At 42.6% G+C, this 14,883-nt stretch overlaps 2 non-coding genes across 2 annotated transcripts; one reads left to right on the top strand and one right to left on the bottom strand.

Annotated features, from left to right (window-relative positions):
* The first annotated feature begins 4,812 nt into the window (after window positions 1-4,812).
* TRNAV-CAC (transfer RNA valine (anticodon CAC)) lies at window positions 4,813-4,885 on the top strand. Its single transcript has one exon. It is a non-coding gene; the product is annotated as a tRNA-Val (tRNA).
* Window positions 4,886-9,628: 4,743 nt separating this feature from the next.
* On the bottom strand, window positions 9,629-9,701 carry TRNAV-CAC (transfer RNA valine (anticodon CAC)). The gene has a single exon. It is a non-coding gene; the product is annotated as a tRNA-Val (tRNA).
* Window positions 9,702-14,883: the final 5,182 nt, after the last annotated feature.

The raw sequence follows: 14,883 nt of genomic DNA, 5'->3' as shown, positions 1-14,883 counted from the left end.
TAATAATAATTCAGCAAATGTTGGTACAAGTACTCTACACTGATGCACTCGTGGATGCACAATGTTTGGGAAGGTATACAAAAACGGCGTCACCTAATTGGCCATGAGAATAATAAAGTATAATTTATTTCACAAGGTTCACCAAATGGAAGGTCAATAGTAAACACAGCATTTCAGAATAGCCCAGGAGCTGAAGCTCACCCTCTGGGTTTAGTGTTTTTTCGCGGCTAGCGCTAGTAAGTGGTGCCTGACCGTTAACCAACGGGACTTGCACCAGCAATGGTTAACGGTGCGGGGGGGGGGAGGTTGTAAACAGTATTAGATGATTTAGCAAGATTATTAGGCAGGCTTATTATTATTATATAGCAGCGCTGTATAGCCCTTGTGGCTTAGCGCTTCTTTTTGATTATAATAATAATAATTATTATAATAAAAAATAAGCGCTAAGCCACAAGGGCTATACAGCTAGGCAGGCTTAGGAACTATAATGTATGTGTACTCAGCTATATGTGGTTGCAGGGATCGAGTCACAGCTCCTGTGTGTGTGGTGTGTACTCACCTTTATGTGGTTGCAGGGATCGAGTCACAGCTCCTGTGTGTGTGGTGTGTACTCACCTTTATGTGGTTGCAGGGATCGAGTCACAGCTGTGTGTGTGTGTGGTGTGTACTCACCTTCATGTGGTTGCAGGGGTCGATTAGCAACTCCTATGTCCGCGTTTATTCACCTGTGTATTTCCTAAATTTGGTTGCAGGGGTCGAGTCTCAGCTCTTAGCCGTGTGTGTGTACTCACCTAGTGTGTGTGTGTGTGTGTGCGTGTGCGTGCGTGCGTGCGGTAAATCACGTTATAGTGCTGTGGTAGAAGCACTAATGAAAGTACCCGGGGTCGAACCCTGGATGAGGTGGATGGTATGGCTGTCTCTTAATACATTATGTCTGCTTTTGTAAGGTGACGTCTAGGATTTTTCCTTAATTCATGATATAACTTAACAAATATACGTTGCAAAGGTCTGAGCTTTGCTCATTACAACACAATTGTCCTCAAAGATTTGTTAGATTATACCATGAATTAAGGAATGATCCTGGACTTCACTTTACGAAAGCAGACAAAGCAAATGCAATAGTAATTATGGACAAGGCAGATTATAGGGGGAAAATAAACATGATATTAGTTGACAAGAAAACTCGTGCGCTTCTTAACCACACATTATGGTAGTGCTGTAAAAAGTCAAACGGGTGTGCTAAAGAAACCTTGAACAGTTGAATTATGGCATATTAGTGGGGAACAGTGGCTACGTTTTCTGTTCGACCGCTGAATTTTATCGCCTTTTTATCTTAAGTTTTTCCACTGTAACCTAATTTTTAACACCTGTTGGTTCTCACCAGTAAATAGGTCCAGTGGATAATTTTTTTTTATAATTTTGATGTAATTAGTGTAATAATTGAAGGATATAGTGTAGATAACGTTGTTTAAGTGTAGTGTTGCTGTAACTTTTAAAAGATGTTAAGCCACAGAGGAACCAACATCCCTTATTAATTTTCTCTTTTATGATAATTAAGTAAAACGTACTTCTTATAATGCTGAAAATAAATTAATATTCCAATAAAGAAAATGTAGTACACACCTGGAAGTGTTATTAAATTAAGTGAAAAGATGTATTGTGTACGAAAAATGTAGAGCAACGAAAATGGCGGAGTAATACGGAACGGAAATGGGATTTGTGGATAATTAATCTCATTTAATCCAAGCCGATAGAAATAATATTGACAAATATAGTGTCCTATATATAAGTGAATTTAACGTATATCTAGAAAGGTTCATATACAAAGCGAAACTATCAAAATAAGGATAATACGGATGAAACATGAGCTGTTGGTGAGTACCTACATTATCCGTCACATGTATCATCAACTATGTAATATGCGCCTCCCAGTGTGAATTAATTCTTACTACAGGTAATGTAACTATTTATTACTCAATATTAGTTGCCTACGGAAAGGAAGGTGTTAGGATATATCACCAGGACCATAATTTGGTGAGTAAGATTTATATGTCCATTATATTTTTCTATTATGTAATTATATATATATATATATATATATATATATATATATATATATATATATATATATATATATATATATATATATATATATATATATATATATATATATGTCGTGCCGAATAGGCAGAACTTGCGATCTTGGCTTAAATAGCAACGCTCATCTTTAAATAACAAAAAGGCACAATACCGTGACTGGAACGATACACAAATAACCCGCACATAAAAGACAGAAGCTTACGACGACGTTTCGGTCCGACTTGGTCCGAACTTTGTCAATGGTCCAAGTCGGACCGAAACGTCGCCGTAAGCTTCTGTCTTTTATGTGCGGGTTATTTGTGTATCGTTCATCTTGCCATATAGGACAAGCGAAAATTTGTGTATGCAATAATTTCGCCAAAATCATTCTGAACCTAACGAAAAAAATATATTTCATTGTGTTTGTTTAGTATTAAATTATAGTAAAGAAATCTAAAATATATTTAGTTGGGTTAGGCTAAAATAAATTGTTCTTGTTATAAGGTTAGGTAAGTTTTAAAAGATTCTTTTGTTGCAAAATTAAAATTTTTTACATTAACATTAATGAAAAATATATATCTTTAAACGTATAAGATAAAATTTTAGAAAGAACTTAATTTTAAATGAGCTCTTGCTAATTGACCAGTTTTACATATTCGGCACGACATATATATATATATATATATATATATATATATATATATCTATATATATATATATATATATATATATATATATATATATATATATATATATATAATGTGCCGATAATTAAAACTTGCTATTTTGGCTTAAATAGCAACGCTCTTCTTGCCGAATAAGGCAAGCGAAAATTTGTGTATGCAACACTTTCGCAAAAATCATTCTGAATGCAACGAAAAAAATATTTCATTGTGCTTATTTATTATTAAATTATTGTAAACTTGTATAAAATATATTTATTTGATCGGCGAAATACCCTCCAGGTAGGTAGGTATCGGAGGGACAGTGTTGTGACCCACTGATGCTTAAGTTACACTTGTCTCCGAGGTACAACTAATATCAGTAAGTGTAATATCCGTTTTAGATGTACCAGAGTTCTCAGTTTCTATATTTTTTTCAACACCTCGACCATTTCCTACCGAGGCAGGGTGACCCAAAAAGAAAGAAAAACCCAAAACGAAGGGAAAAACTTTCACCATCACTCAACACTCACCATCACTCAACACTTTCACCATCACTCATACATAATCACTCTTCGCAGAGGAGCCCAGATACGATAGTTTAGATACCCCTCCAAACATCCAATATCCCAACCCCCTCTTTTAAAGTGCAGGCATTGTACTTCCCACCTCCAGGACTCGAGTCCGGCTAACCGGTTTCCCTGAATCCCTTCACAAAATATTACCCTGCTCACACTCCAACAGCTCGTCTCCCCAGTTATGTGTGAAATGCTAATTCAGTATTGTACTTGTCAAATTCACCAATATAATTTCTCACAGGTCCCTTGTCGTACCCTGATGAGTGGCCTAAGACGGATCTGATTACTGGCATCAAGGACTTCAATTGAAATAAGTGATTTTTTGGGGTTATCCTAGGTAATTTACACATATGTTACTATGATAATTTGTGTAATTATGTGTACCTGAACTTAAATAAACTTACCTACCTTGATATCAACACAAGGTGTCCACACCGTGTGATGCGGGGACCAAGAGCTTTGACTCGACCCCGCAACCACAAAAAAAGTGGTAACATGGCGCCCCCAGTAAATAGTTCCCAGGTTATGTTTTGGTCTTGCGACCCCTCCCATGACCTGACCTGACCTGGCCGCTGCTCCAACGCCCAGACCAGCAATTCAACCGGGCGAAACATCAGTAAAGATAGTAAACCCCCTACACATGTGTTTTACACATCTGCTTGACGATATTTGATGACTCGTGTACATGGGACATTTAGACTTAATGACCCAGGTCTAGTCGATAGAATTTAATCCTGAAAGCTATCATATTTAATTTCTATAAACTGTTCGGTGTTAGCAAGGGCCCCAATGGAAGTCAAGGGCCCCAATGGAAGTCAAGGCCCCCTACTGGAATAAGTCAAGGGCTCCAATGGAAATAACCCAAGGGGCCCATATCAAAATAAGTCAAGGGCCTCAACAGAAACAAATCTCATCGACCTTTTGGGGTGCTATCCTCGGCAATGGTAGAAACACTGGGAGTGTTTCCTTACACCTGTTGTCCCGTTGACCTAGCAAGCAAATAGGTACATGGGTGTTAGTCACCTGGTGTGGGCCGCATCTTGGGGGACAAGATGGATATAAGACAGACAGTCCTCGATGGCGCACTGTCTATTTTGGGTTATCCTAGGTGACTAACCCTCCAGGGCTAAAAATCCGAACAAAATCCGGTGGCCTGGTGGCTAAAGCTCCCGCTTCACACACGGAGGGCCCGGGTTCGATTCCCGGCGGGTGGAAACATTTCGACACGTTTCCTTATACCTGTTGTCCTGTTCACCTAGCAGCAAATAGGTACCTGGGTGTTAGTCGACTGGTGTGGGTCGCATCCTGGGGGACAAGATTAAGGACCCCAATGGAAATAAGTTAGACAGTCCTCGATGACGCACTGACTTTCTTGGGTTATCTTGGGTGGCTAACCCTCCGGGGTTAAAAATCCGAACGAAATCTTATCTTATCTTATCTTATCCATATAAGCTTATTTATTAGGTAATTTTCATAAAGACGTGTCTGTACAGGTTTCCGTAGTGTAGTGGTTATCACGTGCGCCTCACACGCGCAAGGTCCCCGGTTCGATCCCGGGCGGAAACAGGTTTTTTTTTTTTCTCTCTTTTTTTAATTCTGAGAGGAAACCATTTTTTTCAAGATCATGGACGGAAACACTTTTTTTTAAATCCCTTAAAGAAATATGTTTGTTAAGATACCTAAAAAAATCTGTTTTTAAGATACCTTAGAATTTTTTTTAAGTCACTTAAAGAAATCTGTTTTTTATGATATATTAAAGAAATTGTTTTTTTTAAAGATCTTGGATGAAAACATGTTACTGTTTTTTTAGTGAATTCTTCACTACATATAATAACTCAGAACTACTGATAAAAGGGAGAAAATATAGAGAAAATGACACCTAGGTAGAAGGAAGGAACCAGAACACTGAGGAAGCTGAGATTGTGATGGAATAATAATAATAATAATAATAATAATAATAATAATCTTTATTTCTACCAGTACAAGATACAACTTATACAGACCATAGCTGACATCAGTGACATACTATATAGAAAGTCCCTGGTTATGTGGAACATTTCGGCCAAATTAGGACAATTTTGTCCCCAGGATGCGACCCACACCAGTCGACTAGTACCTACTTACTGCTAGAGAGATGTAAGGGAAGAAGCGAGGTGGGAGGCAGGTCTCGAGTGAACACTGACCAGGTACACCCACTGACACCTATGTACACACAACTCTCACATAGGTGAATGATAGTTATGACGACCTTTCAGACTTGGACTTTTTTGGGGGGGGCTTATCTTAGGTAATTTACGCATATGTAACTGTGTATGATAATTTTGTAACTGTATTTATGTGTACCTGTACTTACTAAATAAACTTACACCATCTGCCAGTGTCCGTGGTTCGATCCCCAGCAAGGATGAAAATATTGGGCGCGTTTCCTTACACCTGCTGTCCCTGTTCACCTAGCAAGTAAATAGGTACCTGGGTGTTAGTTGATTGGTGTGGGAGGCATCCTGGGGGACAAGATTGAAGGATCACAATGGAAATAAGACAGACAGTCCCTTGATGAAGCACTGACTTTCTTGGGTTATCCTGGGTAGTTAACCCTCCGGGGTTTAAAATCCGAACAAAATCACCTTTTATCTTTCGAATCATAGACCAATTAGCCTAACCTCCACTGTAGGAAAATTTATGGAATTAGTAAGTACCAAAGTAGTTATTGTTCCTGTGAGCTGCGGCTCACAGAATGAACCGCAGCTCACAGGATAAGCTGTGGCTCACAAGATGAGCTGCAGGTACACAATAAACTACCATGGGAGGTGAAGAGATGGGAAGCAGTGGAAAAAGGCACTCGCAGTTCAGGACATTTATTAAAGGCAACGTTTCGCCACAAGTGGCTTCTTCAGTCCTCTAATAAATGTCCAGAAGTGTACATAAGTGTCTGTATCCACATGTCAGTATCACCAGACTATATTTCATAGGCAGTAATGTTACTGGGGCTCGTATAGGGAGGAAGAGGCAGCAGGATAGGTGAACGCTAAGTTGGAAGAGAGAACAACACGCTAATAACTATTTTTGCTGCTACCAGGCCCGGTGGCCTGGTGTAAAAATCTCGAACTAAGATTAAAACAACATAAATATAGCATTAGAACTGGACAAGATTCCAATGCTCTATTTATTCATGTAAGAGATTTTAACCATCCAATTGATTTTCAAAAAGTTGAGAAAGTTGTATGAAGCAAGTCCATGGTCGACAGGAATATAATTGAATCTTGTTTCATAAAAAGCAGTTTTGACAATAATATGAATATTTCCTTTGGTTTATATAAATTAGATCCATTTATAATTAATAGAATTTGGGAAGAATTTAATAATACACTGGACAAATAATAATTTTAAAACTTTTCTTGGGTAGAATAGTTTGTTGGTGGGTTGTGCAAATGACCTGTCCAGTTGGGCCGGCGCGCGTCAGGTGTTTAACCGTTGTGGGATCTGATAGTGAGGTGTTGGCCAGACCCGTTATATAGCTTCCTTGGATGCTTTACTTTCATAGTTCCTTGATAATGTGAGTAGTCACGAAAGCGCTTGGAATTTCTCTATTCTATTCAGAGTGGTTGTTTTGCGCATATATATATATATATATATATATATATATATATATATATATATATATATATATATATATATATATATATATATATATATATATATATATATATATATATAATTTTACTATGGAAGGTATACATGCTCCCTTCCCAAGTATCGACTAAAGAATAAAACAATAAAACGGCACAATACCGTAACAGGAACAATACACAAAGGTTCATGATTAGTAAGTTTAATATGTTTATCATACACCCCATACCCATCCTGTGGGTGGTAGTCACTCTTACAGGAACCAGGAGAGGCAGGAGGAGCTTAAAGCTATTAGTGAAATTGAAAGAAATTCAAAATATTTCTTTTCATATGCCAAAAACAAGGCAAATACCACATCTAGTATCGGGCCCTTACTCAGACAGGATGGGACTTACACAGATGACAACAAGGAAATGAGTGAAATATTGAAATCCCAGTACAACTCTGTGTTTAGTGAACCACTAATCGGTCTGAGGATCAACGACCCAAATGATTTCTTCATGAATGAGCCTCAAAACTCCATAAATGTATGCCAGATTTCCGACATTACCCTAACTCCGATAGATTTCGAAAAAGTCATTGACAACATGCCCATGCACTCAGCCCCGGGCCCAGACTCGTGGAACTCTGTTTTCATTAAGAAATGCAAGAAACCCCTCTAGCGTGCCCTAAGTACACTATGGAGGAGGAGCTTGGACATGGGTGAAATTCCACAGTCACTTAAAACAACGGATATAGCCCCACTCCATAAAGGTGGCAGCAAAGCATTAGCTAAGAACTATAGACCAATAGCTCTGACGTCCCACATCATAAAATCTTTGAAAGAGTGCTAAGAAGCAGGATTGCAAATCACCTGGATTCCCAAAATCTGCACAATCCAGGGCAACATGGGTTCAGGGCAGGTCGCTCCTGCCTCTCACAACTACTGGATCACTATGACATGGCCTTGGATGCATGGAAGAAAATCAGAATGCAGATGTAATATACACAGACTTTGCAAAAGCATTTGACAAATGCGATCATGGCGTAATAGCCCATAAAATACGTGCTAAAGGAATAGCTGGGAAAGTGGGGAGATGGATCTTCAACTTCCTAACAAATCGAACACAAAGAGTAGTGGTCAACAGAGTTAAATCGGAGGCTGCCATAGTGAAGAGCTCTGTTCCACAAGGCACAGTACTCGCCCCCATCTTATTCCTCATCCTCATATCAGACATAGACAGAGATATACACCACAGCATCGTATCATCCTTTGCGGATAACACTAGGATCTGCATGAGGCTGTCATCTGCTGAGGACGCGGTTAACCTCCAAGAAGATATAAACAAAGTTTTCCAGTGGGCAACGGTAAACAATATGATGTTCAATGAGGACAAATTCCAACTACTCCGTTATGGAAAACTGGAGGAGATAATAACTAGAACAGAGTATACTACTGACTCTGGCCATACAATAGAGCGGAAAAATAATGTAAGGGACCTGGGAGTAGTAATGTCTGAGGATCTCACTTTCAAGGATCACAACAGTGCCACGATCGCACGTGCAAAGAAAATGATAGGATGGATAATGAGAACTTTCAAAACGAGAGATGCCAAGCCAATGATGATCCTTTTCAAATCACTTGTTCTCTCTAGGCTGGAATACTGCTGTACATTAACATCTCCATTCAAAGCAGGTGAAATCGCAGATCTAGAGAGTGTACAGAGATCCTTTACTGCACGTATAAGTTCTGTCAAACACCTTAACTACTGGGAACGCTTGGAAACACTTGACTTGTACTCGTTGGAACGCAGGAGGGAGAGATATATCATAATCTACAATTGGAAAATCCTGGAAGGAATGGTCCCAAATCTGCAAACAGAAATCACTCCCTACGAAAGTAAAAGACTGGGCAGGCGATGCAAAATGCCCCCAATAAAAAGTAGGGGCGCCATTGGTACACTAAGGAAAAACACCGTAAGTGTCCGGGGCTCAAGACTTTTCAACAGCCTCCCATCAAGCATTAGGAGAATTGCCAATAAACCCCTGGCTGCCTTCAAGAGAGAGCTGGACGGATACCTAAAGTCAGTGCCGGATCAGCCGGGCTGTGGCTCGTACGTTGAATTGCGTGCGGCCAGCAGTAACAGCCTAGTTGATCAGGCCCTGATCCATCGGGAGGCCTGGTGATGGGCCGGGCCGCGGGGGCGTTGATCCCCGGAATAACCTCCAGGTAACATACCCATCCTGTGGGTGGTAGTCATCACATACCCATCCTGTGGGTGGTAGTCATCACATACCCATCCTGTGGGTGGTAGTCAAAAGATTACAGAGGTACTTAACGGGTCCAGGGACTGGGCCACAAAGTTATGATACCTGAACAAGCTACAGTGGTAATGAACTCCAGGTAGATCTGGTCACAATCATGGCAAGTTACAAAGGTAATGAATCATCAACACGTCTATACATGGTTACAGTCATGAACAAATTACAAAGTAATGAGTAATTCACATGGGAGACTTTACCTACCTGTGTGTATGCTTACCTAATATGTGGGTGCGGGGGTCGAGTGTGTGTACTCGCCTATTTCTTTGTGTGTGTGTGTGTGTGTGCACTCACTTAATTGTGGTTGCAGAGGTTGATTCATAGGTCCTGGCTCCGCCTCTTCACTAGATTCACTCTCCCCTGCTCCATGAGCCTAAAAAGTGTTTCCGCCCGGGATCGAACCGGGGACCTTGCGCGTGTGAGGCGCACGTGATAACCACTACACTACGGAAACTTGTACCTGTGTGTGTGTGTGTGTGTGTGTACTCACCTATTTGTTCTCACTTATTTGTGGTTGCAGGAGTCGAGTCATAGCTCCTGGCCCCGCCTCTTCGCTGATTGTTACTAGGTCCTCTCTCTCCCTGCTCCATGAGCTTTATCATACCTCGCCTTAAAACTATGTATGGTTCCCGCCTCCACTACGTCACTTTCTAGGCTATTCCACGGCCTGACTACTATATGATTGAAGAAATACTTCCTAACATCCCTTTGATTCATCTGACTCTTCAACTTCCAATTGTGACCTCTTGTGTCTGTGTCCCTTCTCTGGAATATCCCGTCTTTGTCCACCTTGTCTATTCCGTGCAGTATTTTATATGTCGTTATCATGTCTTCCCTGACCCTCCTGTCCTCCAGTGTCGTCAGGCCGATTTCCCTCAACCTTTCTTCGTAGGACAATCCCCGTAGCTCTGGGACTAGTCTTGTTGCAAACCTTTGCACTTTCTCTAATTTCTTGACGTGCTTGACTAGGTGTCGATTCCAAACTGGTGCTGCATACTCCAGTATGGGCCTGACGTAAATGGTATACAGAGTCTTGAACGAATCCTTACTGAGGTATCGGAACGCTATCCGTAGGTTTGCCAGGCGCCCGTATGCTGCAGCAGTTATCTGATTGATGTGCGCCTCAGGAGATATGCTCGGTGTTATACTCACCCCCAGATCTTTTTCCTTGAGTGAGGTTTGCAGTCTTTGGCCATCTAAACTATATTGTGTCTGCGGTCTTCTTTGCCCTTCCCCAATCTTCATGACTTTGCATTTGGCAGGGTTAAATTCAAGGAGCCAGTTGCTGGACCAGGTCTCTTTGTAGTCCTGCCTGATCCTCATCCGATTTGATTCTTCTCATTAACTTCGCATCATCTGCAAACAAGGACACTTCTGAGTCTATCCCTTCCGTTATGTCATTCACATATACCAAGAACAGCACAGGTCCTAGGATTGACCCCTGTGGAACCCCGCTTGTCACAGGCGCCCACTCTGACACCTCGTCACGTACCAGGACTCGTTGTTGCCTCCCTGTCAGGTATTCTCTGATCCATTGCAGTGCCTTTCCTGTTATGTGTGCCTGATCCTCTAGCTTTTGCAGTAACCTCTTGTGAGGAACTGTGTCGAAGGCCTTCTTGCAGTCCAAAAAAAATGCAGTCTATCCACCCCTCTCTCTCTTGTCTTACTTCTGTCACCTTGTCATAAAACTCTAGTAGGTTTGTGACACAGGATTTTCCTTCCCTGAAACCGTGCTGGTTGTCAATTATACACTTGTTTCTTTCCAGGTGCTCCACCACTCTCCTCCTGATAATCTTCTCCATGACCTTGCATACTATACACGTTAGTGATACAGGTTTGTAGTTTAGTGCCTCATGTCTGTCTCCCTTTTTAAAAATTGGGACTACATTTGCCATCTTCCATACCTCAGGGAGTTGCCCAGTTTCAAATGATGTGTTGAAGATCTTTGTTAATGGCACACATAATATCTCTGCTCCCTCTTTAAGGACCCACGGAGAGATGTTGTCTGGTCCCACCGCCTTTGAGGTGTCAAGTTCACATAGCAGCTTCTTCACCTCCTCCTTGGTTATATGTACCTCATCCAGCACTTGCTGGTGTACCCCCCTGTTCTGATTTCCTGAAGTCCAACTGGTTTCCACTGTAAATACTTCTTTAAATCTCGTGTTGAGCTCCTGACATACCTCTCGGTCGTTTCTTGTGAATTCCCCATCACCCTTCCTCAGTCTGATTACCTGGTCCTTGACTGTTGTTTTCCTCCTGATGTGGCTGTACAACAGCTTCGGGTCAGTCTTGACTTTCGATGGTATGTCATTTTCATATTGTCGCTGAGCCTCCCTTCTTATCTGTGCATATTCGTTTCTGGCTCTTCGGCTAATCTCTTTATTTTCCTGAGTTCTCTGTCTTCTGTACCTTTTCCATTCTCTAGTACACCTAGTTTTTGCCTCCCTACACCTTTGGGTGAACCAAGGACTCTTTCTGTTCTTCCCATTATTTCTGTTTCCCTTGGGAACAAACCTCTCCTCTGCCTCCTTGCATTTTGTTGCCACATAGTCCATCATTTCTTGTACTGGTTTTCCTGTCAGTTCCCTCTCCCACTGAATGTCTTGAAGGAAGTTCCTCATGCCTGAGTAGTTCCCCCTTTTGTAGTTTGGTTTTTCCCAGCCTATTCCTGCTACTCTCTCCACTTGGAGCTCAACTATGCAGTCGAAGCACAGAACCACATGATCACTAGCTTCCAAGGGACTTTCATACAAGATATCCTCGATGTCCGAACTACTCAAGGTGAATACAAGGTCCAGTCTTGCTGGTTCATCCTCTCCTCTCTCTCTGGTAGTGTCTCTAACATGTTGATGCATGAGGTTTTCCAGTACCACATCCATCATCTTGGCTCTCCATGTTTCGGGACCCCCATGGGGCTCCAGGTTTTCCCAGTCAATCTCTTTGTGATTGAAATCACCCATAACTAGTAACTTTGCTCCCTCCATGTGTGCTCTCCTGGCCACCTCGGCTAGTGTGTCGACCATTGCTCTGTTGCTCTCATCGTATTCTTCTCTTGGCCTCCTGCAGTTCTGTGGTGGGTTGTACATTACTGCAATTATCACCTTATGTCCCTCAGATTGGATTGTGCCTACTAAGTAGTCCCTTTCACCCGTGCCATCCATTCCTTCCATTTTCTCAAAACCCCACTGGTTTTTAATGAGCAGTGCAACTCCTCCTCCCCCTCTGCTCCCTCTGTCTTTCTTAAGGATTTGATATCCGGGTGGAAAGATTGAATCTGTTATTATTCTGGTGAGTTTTGTTTCTGTGAGTGCTATTATGTCTGGGGATGTCTCCTTGATTCTTTCGTGCCACTCTTCATACTTATTTGTTATTCCATCTGCATTTGTATACCACACCTTCAACTTCTTTTCTAAGACTGTGGTCTGGGAGGTGCATTGGGGTTGGGGAAGTGGGAGACCTGATAAGGAACTATGGGTGGTTGCTGTGGGGGTGGAGTTTGTAATGTAGTGGGTGGGGGCATTGGATGTGGCATGGGTGTTTTGGTTTAGAGTGTTTGGCTGGACTGGGGTTGACCTGGTTGTCTTCTGCATCCCCTCATTTTCCTCCTGTGTGTGTGTGTGTGTGTGTGTGTGTGTGTGTGTGTGTGTGTGTGTGCATGTACTCACCTAATTGTACTCACCTAATTGTGGTTGCATGGGTCGAGACTCAGCTCCTGGCCCCGCCTCTTCACTGATCGCTACTAGGTCCTCTCCCTCTCTGCTTCCTGAGCTTTGTCATACCTCTTCTTAAAACTATGTATGGTTCCTGCCTCCACTACTTCACTTGCTAGGCTATTCCACTTCCTGACGACTCTATGACTGAAGAAATACTTCCTAACGTCCCTGTGACTCGTCCGAGTCTTCAGCTTCCAGTTGTGACCCCTTGTTTCTGTGTCCCCTCTCTGGAACATCCTATCTCTGTCCACCTTGTCTTGTGTGTGTGTGCGTGTGTGTGTGTGTGTGTGTGTGTGTGTGTGTGTGTGTGTGTGTGTGTGTGTGTGTGTGTGTGTGTGTGTGTGTGTGTACTCACCTAGTTGAGGTTGCGGGGGTCGAGTCCGAGCTCCTGGCCCCGGTGTGTGTGTGTGTGTGTGTGTGTGTGTGTGTGTGTGTGTGTGTGTGTGTACTCACCTAGTTGTACTCACCTAGTTGAGGTTGCGGGGGTCGAGTCCGAGCTCCTGGCCCCGCCTCTTCACTGATCGCTACTAGGTCACTCTCCCCGAGCCGTGAGCTTTATCATACCTCTGCTGTGTGTGCTCATCTATATGTGGTTGCACGGGTCGAGTCATAGCTCCTGTGTACTCACCTGATTGTGGTTGCAGGGGTCGAAACTCAGCTCCTGGCCCCGCCTCTTCACTGATCGCTGCAAGGTCCTCTCTCTCTCTCTCTCTCTCTCTGCTCCCTGAGCTTTGTCATACCTCGTCTTAAAGCTATGTATGGGTCCTGCCTCCACTACATCACTTTCTGGGACTATTCCACTGCCTGACAGGTCTATGACTGAAGAAATGCTTCCTAACATCCCTTTGACTCGTCTGAGTCTTCAGCTTCCAGTTGTGACCCCTTGTTTCTGTGTCCCCTCTCTGGAACGTCCTGTCTACCTTATCTGTTCCACGCGGTATTTTGTATATCATTATCATGTCTCCCCTAACCCTCCTGTCCTCCAGCGTCGTCAGGCCGATTTCCCTCAACCTTTCTTCGTAGGACATTTCCCTGAGCTCCGGAACTAACCTTGTTGCAAACCTTTGCACTTTCTCTAGTTTCCTGACGTGTTTGACCAGATGTGGGTTCCAAACTGGTGCTGCATACTCTAGTATGGACCTGACGTACACAGTGTACAATGTCTTGAACGATTCCTTACTAAGGTATCGGAACGCTGTTATCAGGTTTCTCAGGCGCCCATATACTGCAGCAGTTATCTGGTTCATGTGTGCTTCTGGAGACGTGCTCGGTGTTATGCTCACCCCAAGATCTTTCTCCTTGAGCGAGGTTTGCAGTTTTTGGCCACCTAGCCTATACTCTGTCTGCGATCTTCTTTGCCCTTCCCCAATCTTCATGACTTTGCATTTGGCGGGGTTGAATTCGAGGAGCCAGTTGCAGGACCACGTGTCCAGTCTGTTCAGGTCTCTTTGTAGTCCTGCCTCATCCTCGTCCGATTTAATTCTCCTCATTAACTTCACATCATCTGCAAACAGGGACACTTCAGAGTCTAACCCTTCCATCATGTCATTCACATATACCAAAAACAGCACTGGTCCTAGGACTGACCCCTGTGGGACCCCGCTCGTCACAGGCGCCCACTGTGATGCCTCATCATGTACCATGACTCGTTGTTGTCTCCCTGTCAGGTATTCTCTGATCCATTGCAGTGCCTTTCCTGTTATATGCACCTGATCCTCCAATTCTGCACTAATTTCATGTGAGGAACTGTGTCGAAGGTCTTCCTGCAGTCCAGGAAGATGCAATCAACCCACCCCTCTCTCTCGTGTCTTACTTCTGTTACTTTGTCATAAAACTCCAGAAGGTTTGTGACACAGGATTTACCTTCCATGAATCCGTGCTGGTTGTTGTTTATAATCTTGTTCTGTTCCAGGTGCTCCACCA

This window comes from Cherax quadricarinatus, chromosome 59 (genome assembly GCF_038502225.1).
Source record: "Cherax quadricarinatus isolate ZL_2023a chromosome 59, ASM3850222v1, whole genome shotgun sequence".
Classification (NCBI taxonomy): Eukaryota; Metazoa; Arthropoda; class Malacostraca; order Decapoda; family Parastacidae; genus Cherax; species Cherax quadricarinatus.
This window is presented reverse-complemented; position numbering and strand designations above follow the sequence as displayed.